Genomic DNA, 12,115 nt, shown 5'->3' on the forward strand with positions numbered 1-12,115 from the left:
AGAAATCCTTGACCACCCATTTGGATAAGGCTTCTCTCCAGCACCACTGTCCTCCCTTTCCCCACCAAGCTCCAGGCCTGCCTTGCTCCTGGTATTATTTACAAGTGACACTTCAAAAACAGGTGACTTAAAGAGAAATGAGAAGGAGAAAAAAAAAAAAAAACCAAAAAGCCACACACACACAAATTTCTTCAAACCCCAGCAGGCAGGAGCCTGGAAAGCAGCTTCACGGTGCGTTTCCAGAGACGCAAACACTGTAAAAATGCCAGGGATTCTTTCATCAGCCAGGCTGCCGCAGCCAGACCATTTTCCATCTGCTCCCCACAGCATCCTCAGCTCTGTACAGCTAATAATCCGCTCTCTGACAGGTCATTACAGAGATTTTTAACCCCAGGAGCTGGGGGGCTTGCGTGCAAGCTGGAAATGAAAAGCACTGACCTCTCATTTCAGTGGCAGGGAAAGTGCCGAATCAGGAGATCACTTTGTGCACCAGAGTCACTAACAGCTTCCCAAAGCTGACCTGCGTGTTTCTATGGCCGCCTACTCCTCCTCCTCCTCCTCCTCCTGCTCCAGCACCTGCTCCCCAGTTCCAAGCTGGTGTGTCCAATCCCATCAACCTGCCTCTCCAGAGCCTCTCTCCAAATCACTGATGGGGCCAGCAATCGGCAGCAACCACATCACCCTGGCATGACACTCTTAATGTCATGGATTCAAGGCAATTCCTTTGTGCAGGTGGGCAAAGCCAGTAAGGAGCTGGATGAACCAGATTTTTGGCTGATACAAGTCCCGTCCCAGCCCTAAGCTGAGGCATGGAATCCAATGAACCACTGGACCACTGATGACCACTGATGCCCAGGAAGAACCCGCAGGAGCTGAAAGCAGAGGATGAAGTTCAGTCTCCAAATCCAAGAGTTCCCAATCCAAAGTTGGGAGCAGGCAAAGAGGCATGGGGAGCTCAGGTCAGAGGGAAAAGCATACAAGGATCTGACCTTGCAGTGACAGGAAAACGACAGACAATCTGCAGGGTAGTACTGCAACATGCGCAGCATCACCTGCTCCATGCAACACCTGCACAATGCCAGCCTGGCCAGCTCCCCACTCCCACCACGGAATTCACCTTGCTGCTCCAAACGTGCACATACACACGCACACACATCTCCCTAAGTATTATTTATACATGTGGAATAAGGACAGCAGATGAGCGGGACTTGAGTCTGAAACTCTGCAAACAGCAGCAGCTTTTGCCAATTCCTACCACAACAAAAGGAAGAAGGAGCCCAGAAGTCCACTGGGTCCCCGGCAATTGGAGAGCCAGGAACAATCAAAGGGTTAGAAAACAAGAGGAGCAAAAACCCTCACCCTACGGAGGAGGTGTCGAGGGAGCCCAGGCTCTGCTAATGCAGACAGAAGGGAACCACAAACAGGACGGACAGGAACATGCTGGATTGGCAAGAGCAGGGTAAAGGCACGTTGTGACGAGAGTGAGGCAGAGAACTCAAGACATGCCACCACAGGAAGAGGGACTGGGGCAGGGATCAGCCCTTTCCAGAGCAGGGCTGGAGGCTAGGACCCTGGAATGTGATCTGGGGGGGATCTCCTGAATATGCTCCATTGCATGTGGCTCTAAAGCATTTCCCACAGCTTTTTCCCTCCCCAAAACTGCCATCCCAGTTCCCCATTTCTCTAATCCACTACTGCAGGCTCAGCCTCTGCAGCCAGAGGAGCATCTGGAGTCCCTCTCCCAAGCCAGACCCACAAGGACCCCAACTTGACGCACCATCATTATTTTGGGTGCACAGGAGCCCCTGGCTACCACGCCCCATGGCCCAGAGAAAGAGGTGCCTCTCCCACTGCCTCCTTTGCCCAAGCTGGAGAAGCACCGGGTGGTATCCAGATCCTTCCCACTCTCCTGCCAGGGGAGTAATGCTGCCACAAATCACAGCATCTCAGAAAACAGAGCGAGGCGATTGATTCAGCTGTAAACGTGTCCTTCCCCTTACCTCCTGCCATCGCAGGATTGATCCCCGCACAACATGAAAAGCATGTGCTCACTTGTTGGCCTGGAGACCTGCCAACAAAGCGTTTTAAGAGCAGTCCTGGAGCGCAGATCCTACAAGGAGACAGCTTTCTGCTTGGGAATGCTGCACACACACAGCACCAGACATGAATAATTCAGCTCCATTAGGTGCTGAGACCTCTATAATCCACATCTACAGGCTGGGACAGAGCCAAACCATATTCAGACACAAACCTGAAAGTTCACTTTCAGGGCTGCACACACACCTAGAGACAGCTCTTCCACCAGAACAGCTCCACTTCCAAAAAGCAGCAAGGAAACTGCGCCAGCCCCTGGCTCTATGTGCTAAAACCAGTGGAGGATGCTCAGAACCTGCCGAACCCGCGCCACTCCGGCTTTCTCTGCTGGTTACTGGAGGCCAGGAGACCAAAGCTGGGAAGGATTGACCGCCCAAGGGCGACAAGATGTAGGAGAAAGCTCTTCTCCTGGCAGCAGCCAGCCCACACATAGGGAGACTGTCTCATAGCCATGTGCTCCAGCCTGCAGCGCTCCAGGATTAGCCTCTGGTGGCTTCCAGACATGACTGACTGCAATTTTCACCCTGATTAACTTTCAGGAATGCCCACAAGAAGGAGCGGCAAAGCGGACAGGGAAGGGGGGAGAAAAATCTGCAGGATGCAGCATTTCCTCCAGCAGGCACAAGGCAGGGAGCAGAAGGTTTGGTGAGATGGTTGCTCTGGCCAGCAGCAACTCGGGAGAGCAGAGCCCTCTGCTCCTTCCCTAAAGAGCCAAAGGTACCTACGCCCCTGCAAAGGCATAGAAAGGATGCTGCCCCCACAGTTTGCCAAACCCCCAAAGGGCTCCCCACAAGCCCCCAGCTGAGGCAGCAGCACTAGGGGCTGCAGTGCTGAGGCCCTTCCTCCAGCTGCTGGCAGCCAGTCGGCTGCTCTCCCCATCCACTGCCTCTGCATGAGATCCCTTTTTGTTTCCTTTTACGACTAAAGAAACTCGGGGTGGTGGTGGGGGGGGACACACTGCCTTCCCCACACTGCTGCACTCATTCCCCACTCAGCTCCTACCACCGTGCCTGTAATCCCCCAGCTGGGCTTGTTTGGGTTGGATTTTTGTTAAGTAACTCCCATGTCTTTTCTGCAGATTTCTTTTTAAGATGTTCCCTTTCTCCCCGCCCCCTCTCTCTAGAGCTGGGGGAGAGAAGAGAAAAAAAGAGAGAGAGAAAAAAAGAGAAATGTTGAACGCGAGCCAGCTGGCACGAACAAGAGGAGACGGAGAAATCTGCACAAAGGAGCTTCCTCACTCACTTGCTGCTTTCAGCTCAAGAAATCACGAAGGGGAGGAGGGTTCACTCTCCCCCAGACATCAGTCAGGCTGTAGCAGACAAAGGAGATTTGCCATGACACCCTCCAGAACTGCCACCCAACGGGGGCAGGATCCCTCCACCGCCTGCGCCCTGCGGGAGTCCGAGCTGTTGCAAAACACGCCAAGGCGCAGAGCTTCAAAACAGGCTGTTCAATGTGGAATTAAGCAAGATTTTGAATGGAGGAGTTGTGCTCCCGCCTCTGCATTCACACAAGGCGCCCGGAGAACTTCAGTGGCTCTCAGGGCTGAGTGGGACAGAGTCAGCAGGCTGCCAGGAGGGAGAAGGCTGAACCCAATTTGAATAAAATGGAGCCACCCTTCTTTTTTTAATATGGAGGTGCACCCCACCAAGACTACATCTTCCAGCATGCACTGCAGCCAGAGCACTCAGAGAGACACCGAAAAACTTAGGCCAGGACTCCCAAGTTTCCGAAGGCTGTGCCTTGACACTGGAGATGAACCTGAGACAGGGCAGCACTAGAGTGATGAGTCATTTGTTGGCATTCTTGAGAAAAGCTTGAAACACTTCAGTCCAGGCATGACAAAAGCCGAACATACAAGGTCACTGGAAGAGGCTGGAGATGGAGGAAAAGTGGAGAGGTGAGCAGAAGCCACTTCTGTGCAGGGCAGCCAGGCAATCACCCTACCTGAAGAAAAACTCCAAAGACTTATCAGCCACAACACCCACCTGCTCCCAAATACACACTCAGGCCTCAACTTCACATTCATCATCAGGCAAAAGATGCTCCTGGGATCAAAATTCAACCTCACACCCACTCCCATTCACTCATGACCTTAAGACATGACTTTTCTAGCAGAACTCCACACAACTGCAGCACATGACAATGTCCAGCAAAGCTGTCAATACAAAATATAGGCACACAGTGCCAGTGTTTGAAGAAAATACCAGAATAGCTAAAACCTAGCATTTGCTTCTTATTGACACTTCTATAAGTGTCCTCAATAGAATGAGGATCAACTGGGTGGAGAGATCCAGGGTACTTGAACATGTCTGACTAGCAAAGATACTCTCTTGAGAACTCCTCACTTCCCTCAACTTCCACAGTCCTGATACAGGAGGCACACAGAAAGGGGGAACACAAAGAGGACCAAGAGTTTCAGGTTTTCCTTTATACCATGAAATGGGGAAAACTGAAACAAGTACCTCTTTAATCTTCCCATCAGTTTTGCAAGTGTCATCACCAAAGTCCAATTTTTTTGTCTATTCGTGCCTTGAGACTCCACAGTTCTTCAAATTTACAATTATTTGATTTTGATGTCTCTCCTGTGCATTTTTTTCAAGGTACCACTTCTGTATGTACTTCTGAATTAAACACAGCTCACATTTCTTCCACCAATTCATAAGGAAGTCCAAGAGTTTCATATTTCAAGAAAACTATCAGCAAGAGTACCATCACGTGGTCCTCAGCACATGGTCCTCAGGTCAAGCAGGAGGCACATTGATACCTACACCAAACCCTCCATTCCGTTTCCTGTGAAGGATGGCTGGCAAACAGCACCTTCTCAGAACATCTGCTCACTCTCTGCCGAACTGCACTGCTGGAGTCACTTCTCCGCTGGGAAGCTGAGCAAGCACCATTGTTACACACAAGCCTGAACGTACATGTCTTCATGAGTCAGGTCACAGAACCATAGAGCAGAGCAGGTTGGAAGGGACCTTGAAAGGTCACCTGCTCCAACCTTTTGAGAAAAAGGGAGATCAGGTGAGATTACCTACCACCCTCTGCAGTCACATCTTGAAAACCTCCACCAGCATGGATCCTTACTGTGTCCTGGAGGGGGTTGTTCCAAGGAATGGCTGTAAAAAATGTCTTTCTTATGTTGAGATGAAACCTCTCCTAGTGCTCTTTTTATCTGTTGCCCCTTGACTTCTTCATATGGTTCCTCTTTGTAGATGCCCTTAAGTCCAGTAATGTTCCTGCACACACAACGCCCCTGCAAAGAGCTGACTGACCTCCTGCCAGGCAGGAGCCAGGTTTGCAGGAAAGGCCAAGGTGCTAGGACAACACAGTGGCATGGACTGGAAGAGCATCAAGCACAGCATGAGCAGGCAAGAGTCATGCCAGTGCTTTGTTACAGCTCTGACAGCAGGGTCCTTCCTGAGTGAGCCACATCCCCTTCCCAAGCCTTTGCCATGGAGATGAGCATGAGCAGTAGCAAGGCTCGGGCTCTGGATCACAGCCTGATCATCCAAAATAGCCACGATAGACATCTTCCAGCAAACATGACCTTGCAGACTCTAAAATCTCAGGCAGCTGACTATGGCCCAAATCTTAAGCAAATCCACAAGTGCAAACTGGTGCCCAGTGTCTAAACTTTCCTCTGTATAGGGAAAGAGGAACTGAAAAATCCACATGTGTGGGAAAGTATTCGGTAGATAAAAGGACAGAGCAGCTTCCTTCCTGCAAGCTCAGCTCTCAGATCTACCCTGAATCGGGGCTGCCCAACAAGGATTTACCCCTCACTGTTGTGTCTGCATGCTGGAAGACACCCCTGTGTAACTGCCATTCCCAGACCTGCACACATTGGTTTAACAAGAATCAGAAACACAGCCCCATCTTCACCCAAAATCTGCATCCCCTGCTTGCCCCATGAGCTTCATGTGCCATCCTGTGGGTGTCATGGCACCCAGTACTGGCACCCAGTAGGTGCACGGCAGGCATTGGCAGTGCCAGAGGAGTAGAGCAGCGGCACCACGGAGTTTGGCTGTCGAAGGCTGACACAGACCATTAGCAGCTACAAAGCAGCAAAAGCAAAGCAACACCATGAGCAATAACCAGCCAGGATTAATACAGAAGCCCTTTGGGTGAGTCCACCTCAGACAAGCCAGAGCGTTCCGGCAGTGTGGCCCCGGTGTTCCTCTACCACCACAAAGGCCATTCTTGTTGAGCCCAGCCAGCCGTGTCACTGCTGGCTGGTGCCAAAAATAACATTAAACACTCAAAATGAGACATCTGAGCCAATCTGCTTGGCACTGCAATGCTTCCCATAGTGATAAACCTGGGGAATGACTATCCCTTGAACAGAGCTGGTTTTGACTGGGAAAGTGGAAGAGCCATGTGGATTTAAAACCAGTTCAGTTAAATCCTTGCTAACCCCAACACAGAAGTGAATGGATTTATGGGAGGCTTAAAGGTATCTGAACTGGTGGCCTATCCTTCTGCGCAGCCTAGAAGGGAGTAGAGGGCACATAAAAATAACCCAAGAGGTTCCCAAACTTCAGCACTCCACGGAGGCTGGAAGATCGCCAGCAGTGAGAGGAAGCAGCAGGACAGATGTGACCAGGAAAGAACCTCGAAGCGTCAGTCACAGAGATGGGAGGAAAGAAGACCTGGCGAAGACCAAAGACAACCAGTGGGCATAAATAACCACTAGAGTAAGTGCCAGAAAAGGGAGCTTGCCCTTTTCCCCTGCTCACCCAACGCTGTCAGCAGGGATGCAGGAAGGCACCCAGGTGTTGGCAGCATCCCAAGCTCAGGTGGGAGCAGGGTGGGCCCTACTGAACCAGCCATTTGCTTGCTTTCCTTACGGGGCTCCGGAGGCAGCGTGGCTCCTCACCTTGCTCCTGGTTGCTCTGCTGTCCCCCAGGTCTATCGCTGGCCCAGTCCCAAACTGGGGTCTCATTGTCACAGAGATGCAGGTAATCCAACAAGGATCACCCTTCACAGAGGCACAGCAGGAACAGCAAACCATTGGCTGCACTGCAACTCTGCACCAAAGTCAACATCTCCTTTCCGTCTTCTTCGTCCAAAGGAAGAGCACTGGAGTGACCCCAACTGAGCAGTGTCTCCCAGCCAAAGCCCTGCCTTGACAGGAGAGGGGCACAGCAGCACTGGTGAGAGAGGATGGACAGCCATTGGTTTGCTTGCTCCCAGGGAAGGAATCGCTTCTGGGCTTTATTTCCTTTATCCTTCCTTTTAGGAGCAGAGCATGCAGCCAGCCTTGGCTGTTTCCCAGCCTTCAGAAGACGATGAACATCTCTCCACTGCTCCAAAACCGAAGGAGCTGCCACTTCACCTATTAATGCCTTTAATTCCCTTCATTCGATAACCAATTAGGGCACCTTGGCTCCTAAAGCTGAGGCTCCCTTTGTAGCAAGGCCAGTGCGTGCGGCTGTAATCCCTCTTCCTGTCACATCATCAGCCTGGGAACACTTTGGGAAAAAAACAACCAGACTGTGAAGTAAAGGAGGAGGGAAGGCAGATGCAGACAGGGACAAATGCAAGCAGAGCAAGAACCGTGCTGAGAAATCCCTTTTTTTTTCCTGGGAGGGATAATAAATAGGTGTATCTCCCAGATTAATACGGCACATTTGCGGAGCTCTGATATCCATCAGAAAGTTGCTAATTCGTGCTAATGACCCATTGCAAATTGCCGAATTTTGTGAATTAGCCAGCGCACAGGAATACAATAAAACCCAATGAAAACCATGCATCAAAGCGGGCTGGGCTTATTTGGGGAGTCCTAGTGCACTTGGAATTACTTGTGGCAATGGATACAGAGGGGATGTGCAGATGAGATGTGAAACCCCCTCAAAGATAAACAAGAAATCCTCAGGACAAGAAGAAATTTCAACAAGGCTACTAAACCTTTGGGAAAGGAGAATTAATTCTCCCAGAGATGAGCAAGATTCTTCCTCTCCTATTGGATTCACAGTGGTTACTGTCAGTGAAGTCATTACACACCTCCTTTTCACTCCTCCGAAACCGCACAGCACACTCCTCCCGATCCACCCTTCATCCCCTTGGAGAAACACCACAAAAACTCCAAGTCAAATCTTTGGACCCACTTGAACCAACAACGCTCTGCCAATCCAAAGAGCAAATGGGCTCAGCAAATTCATTAAAATCAATTTTGTTATCATTAAATCAGCATAGCCCCATCACATATGATGGAGCACTGTAGAGGTCTCATCATTCCAGCCACTGGAAGAAGGAGCGGCCCAAGAACAGCTTAGAGGAAAAATCCAATGCCACAAAACCTTTCTGTGCTTGGGGAAAGAGAAGCATAAAGCAACATCATCATTCCTTTTCTTACCCCATGAACATGGCAATAAATTGTAGAAGTTGGGCATTTAATGTCTCAATACAAAATATCAAGGTTGTCCTGAAATTATCCTTATTCATCCACAAAAAAATGCACTTGCATCCTTTCATACCCCTCACACCACATCCGAGCTGACGCTCAGCAGCTACGTCAGTGGGTTTTGTGCATGTGAAGGACACTCAGCTGCAGCGAAAACAAAACAACCTCTTGGGCTCGTCATAAAAACTGATTTTTCACCCAAATGCAGATGGGAATTGGTTTCCTTTAACGAAAAAAATCAATCACAAGAGGAACTGGAATCCCAGAGCAAGTTTCCTGGTCAGGCAACCATTCCCTATTTTCTTACCAAGATTGTAAGATTGTTCAAGCTCAACCTCACTCCTTCCTCTGACACAATATCATACCTCAAGGCACCGACCCTCAGTAGCAGGAAAGTGCATCTGCATGGCAAAATAAGCCGTATCCCTGTGGGATCTCTTTTCCTGCCCTTTTCCAACACAAAGCAACACCCTTCCTCATCCATGTCAATCCAACATGGGGACATAAAGCAGACTGGTTGCTGCCAGGGTGGCCAAAGCTCTGGTTCAGGAGCCACATGTGGCCATCAATGAGCTCCCAGGACAGTTGCATGCTCTAAGCCAGCTCATCAACTAACTCCAATCTTAGAAAAGGTCCTTCACACCCACACGGGCTCCTCAACACATCTCCACCCCAACTCCAAACCCTGATGGAGTCAAGCACCCCCATGCAATGCATCCTCATCCCTCCACCCACTGCCACAAGCACCCAAATTAGGACCTTCCCTAGTAAGCAGGCAAGACCCAAGACAAAATGACAAGCTCTCCCTGCAAACAGCCCGGGCCATCTCCAGGTGCTTCAGAGGCTTTGGTGCTGCCCAAAAATATCTCTACAAACCACCATCAGTTGCAATGGAACACAGGTTTCGGAACAGACACATGACTCCTCTACCCCCAAGGTTGGGGAACCAGCAGTCGCTATCCTGCAGGAAGCCTGCTATGATAACCACAGACTTCTCCATGACCTCAGTGGGCAGCCACCCCACAGACTTCAGCACCAATCCACTCGCTGCCTTCATCGTGTACAAGCAACTGAGCACGCTTAAACTGTCACCAGCTCCTGGCAAGGTCACCTGGAACCTCACCTCCTCTCCATAGGGAGCTGGCATGTGACACACTCCCCAGAAGCATCTGCCCCCAGCAGGTCCCTGTCTCTGGCCAGGAACACCTGCAACGAAGCCAACGCTCAAAGGGCATCGCTGCGCACGCAGGATGTCACACAGCCCCGGAACAACATACCTGGGACATAAATACCATCTTATTTACATAATGCTCTGGATAAAGGGGACAAAGAGGCTTATTGCATTACATCTGGGACTAGGATTGCATCAGCGCCCACAGGCCCTAATCCCAGTCAGAGCCGTGCTGCGCGGGGCGCAGTGGGACAGTGCCGAGGTGCATCCCCACTCCCAGCCCAGCCAAGGTCGAGCTCAACACTCTTCCTCTTCCCACCACAAGCATGCAGAGAAAGATCCCTACAGCCTGGAAATGCCAATTAAATCAGGCACAACACTTGACTTTGGTCCTCAACCACCATCAGCTGAACCCAGAAGTGGGATCCCAGTTGTGGGTGTCCCACCTGCCATGGCCTAGACACAACACACAGACATCGACATTCTCTGGGGAATGATGCCCACATGGAAGCGCTCAAAAGACCAGGCAGCTCCTGGTTTTCTTGAATTTATACGATCACAATTAAGGATACACTGTAAATATAACCTGGAGGCAATTTTTGATTCAAGGCAGTCCTGTTCTCCAAGAGAATAAACCAGACGGAGTGAACTCTGGTCTGTCCTTCTTGTTAATTCAAAATAAAGACACACACACAAGCTGTTGGGTGGATCCAACACCAAGTGAGAGCACCTCAACCACCTTTGCGAGCCCTTTCTTCCCAGAAATGCACCTTTTAGCTCAATTTACAGAGAAAAAGCTTTTGAGGCAGAAGAAGTGATGTCATCACCACCGGCATAAAACAAGCCAGGTGCAAGGAAGTGTGAGGGGACTTTGCAACTGAGGGATTATTTGGGGCTACCACCCAGCACAGGGCCTCAGACAGACAGATGGATACCCCCCCAAAAAATCACATCACTTTCAGCATGAAGAGAGATAACAAGTATGTTAACAGACACATCCATGAACACACACACTGGCCCCTGAGGCTATCAAGCCTAATGGTGACTCACCAAACACACAGACCAAGTCGGAGTGCCTGGCTTAGAGAAAGGAATAAAACCCCCTCCTTGTGCTCTGGCCATACTCAATTACAGGTCATTCCAACTTGCTTGATAATTAATTTCCTCCAGTGGCTCTAACCAGGGGCAGCCCTTGCCCTGCATGCCAGGCCAGTCCAAGCAAAACATTAAATCCTCGTCCTTTTCCACCAAAGAGACGCCACACTCCCGGTGCTGTGCACATCTCCCTTCTCCTCCTCACAGGAGAGGGGAAAACCTCACTGGATGAACAAGGGTGTAAAAAGGCAAGGATTTGTGTTCTGTGACTGAAACAGCTTCAAAATAATAAAATTATAAATTATTTTTGGTCAAGAGCTAATCAATAAGATCAGCTGCCTGGATTTTCTGAGTGCCGTGCATGTGCGGTCGCGTACTGCCAACAAAGAGCTAGAAATGTGCGGCATAATCTGATGCTGGAGTCATCGCACAAAGCGTGGAAATAGGTTTTCCTGAGGATGTCCAGGCGAGGAACTGCCTGCACACGATGGAGCCCAAAAGCCAGCCCCCACACCGGCATCCTTGGACATTTTTGGAGGAGGGGGAAAGAGCCCATGGGGCTATTCGGTGCACACTTTGGAAAATGAGTCTCTAAAGCCTCCTCCAAGGGAAAGGGCCTTCCCAGAAAGCGGGGAAAAAGGAAAGGAAAGGCAAAAGGAAGGCTGCTGGGAGATGGAGGGGAGCCAAGTCTCGCAGACCAGACCTGAACCTGTGACCTTCCCCGTGTACACAACGGGCGGGAGAGCGCACGGCAGGAGTGCTCGGCCCACCGGCCGCCCCAGCCCTCGCGGGACACCCGGCCACGTTGTCACCGGCGGGGTCACCTCCACATCGGCCCCGCTGGCCAACGGGGGCTCGAAGGACTTGAAGGAGGGTGGCTCGTACTGCGGCACACGGCCGCCGGCACACGGCCCGGCCCCGGGGTGATGCCCGGAGGGGCTCCGCTCTCGGGGTCTGACCCGCCCCAAACTCACAAGGACTCGCTAAACGCGTTGGGGAACATTCAATCTTCCGGGATTTGTGCGGAGAACCCCCTACCGGCACTACAAAAGAGCTGAGGTCCAGGGAACCTCCGCTCGCGCTGTCCCTCTGCTCCTGTGCCCCCCAAACCCATCCTGCACAGAGACGGGGGTGAAGAGGGGTGACCCCCGCCTCCGCCCAGGAACACTGCTATCCTCTCGAGAACCCCTCCCCGCTGCATCACCCCCCGCAGCCCCGATCCTTCCCTCAAAACCTGGCGTGACGGCGACCCCCCGCAGGGGACACCCCCTCCAGCCGCGGGGACCCCGTGACTCTGAGCGCGACCCTCGCGACGGCAAAGGCGGGCCTCGCACCCCTCGGGGGGACCC

At 51.4% G+C, this 12,115-nt stretch overlaps 1 protein-coding gene across 1 annotated transcript in view; it reads right to left on the minus strand.

Moving 5' to 3' along the window:
* The window catches only part of TRIP4 (thyroid hormone receptor interactor 4), a 45,383-nt gene that overhangs the window by 1,010 nt on the left and 32,258 nt on the right, over window positions 1–12,115 (minus strand). The window lies entirely within an intron of this gene.

This window comes from Anomalospiza imberbis, chromosome 13 (assembly GCF_031753505.1).
Source record: "Anomalospiza imberbis isolate Cuckoo-Finch-1a 21T00152 chromosome 13, ASM3175350v1, whole genome shotgun sequence".
In the NCBI taxonomy this organism is placed as follows: Eukaryota; Metazoa; Chordata; class Aves; order Passeriformes; family Viduidae; genus Anomalospiza; species Anomalospiza imberbis.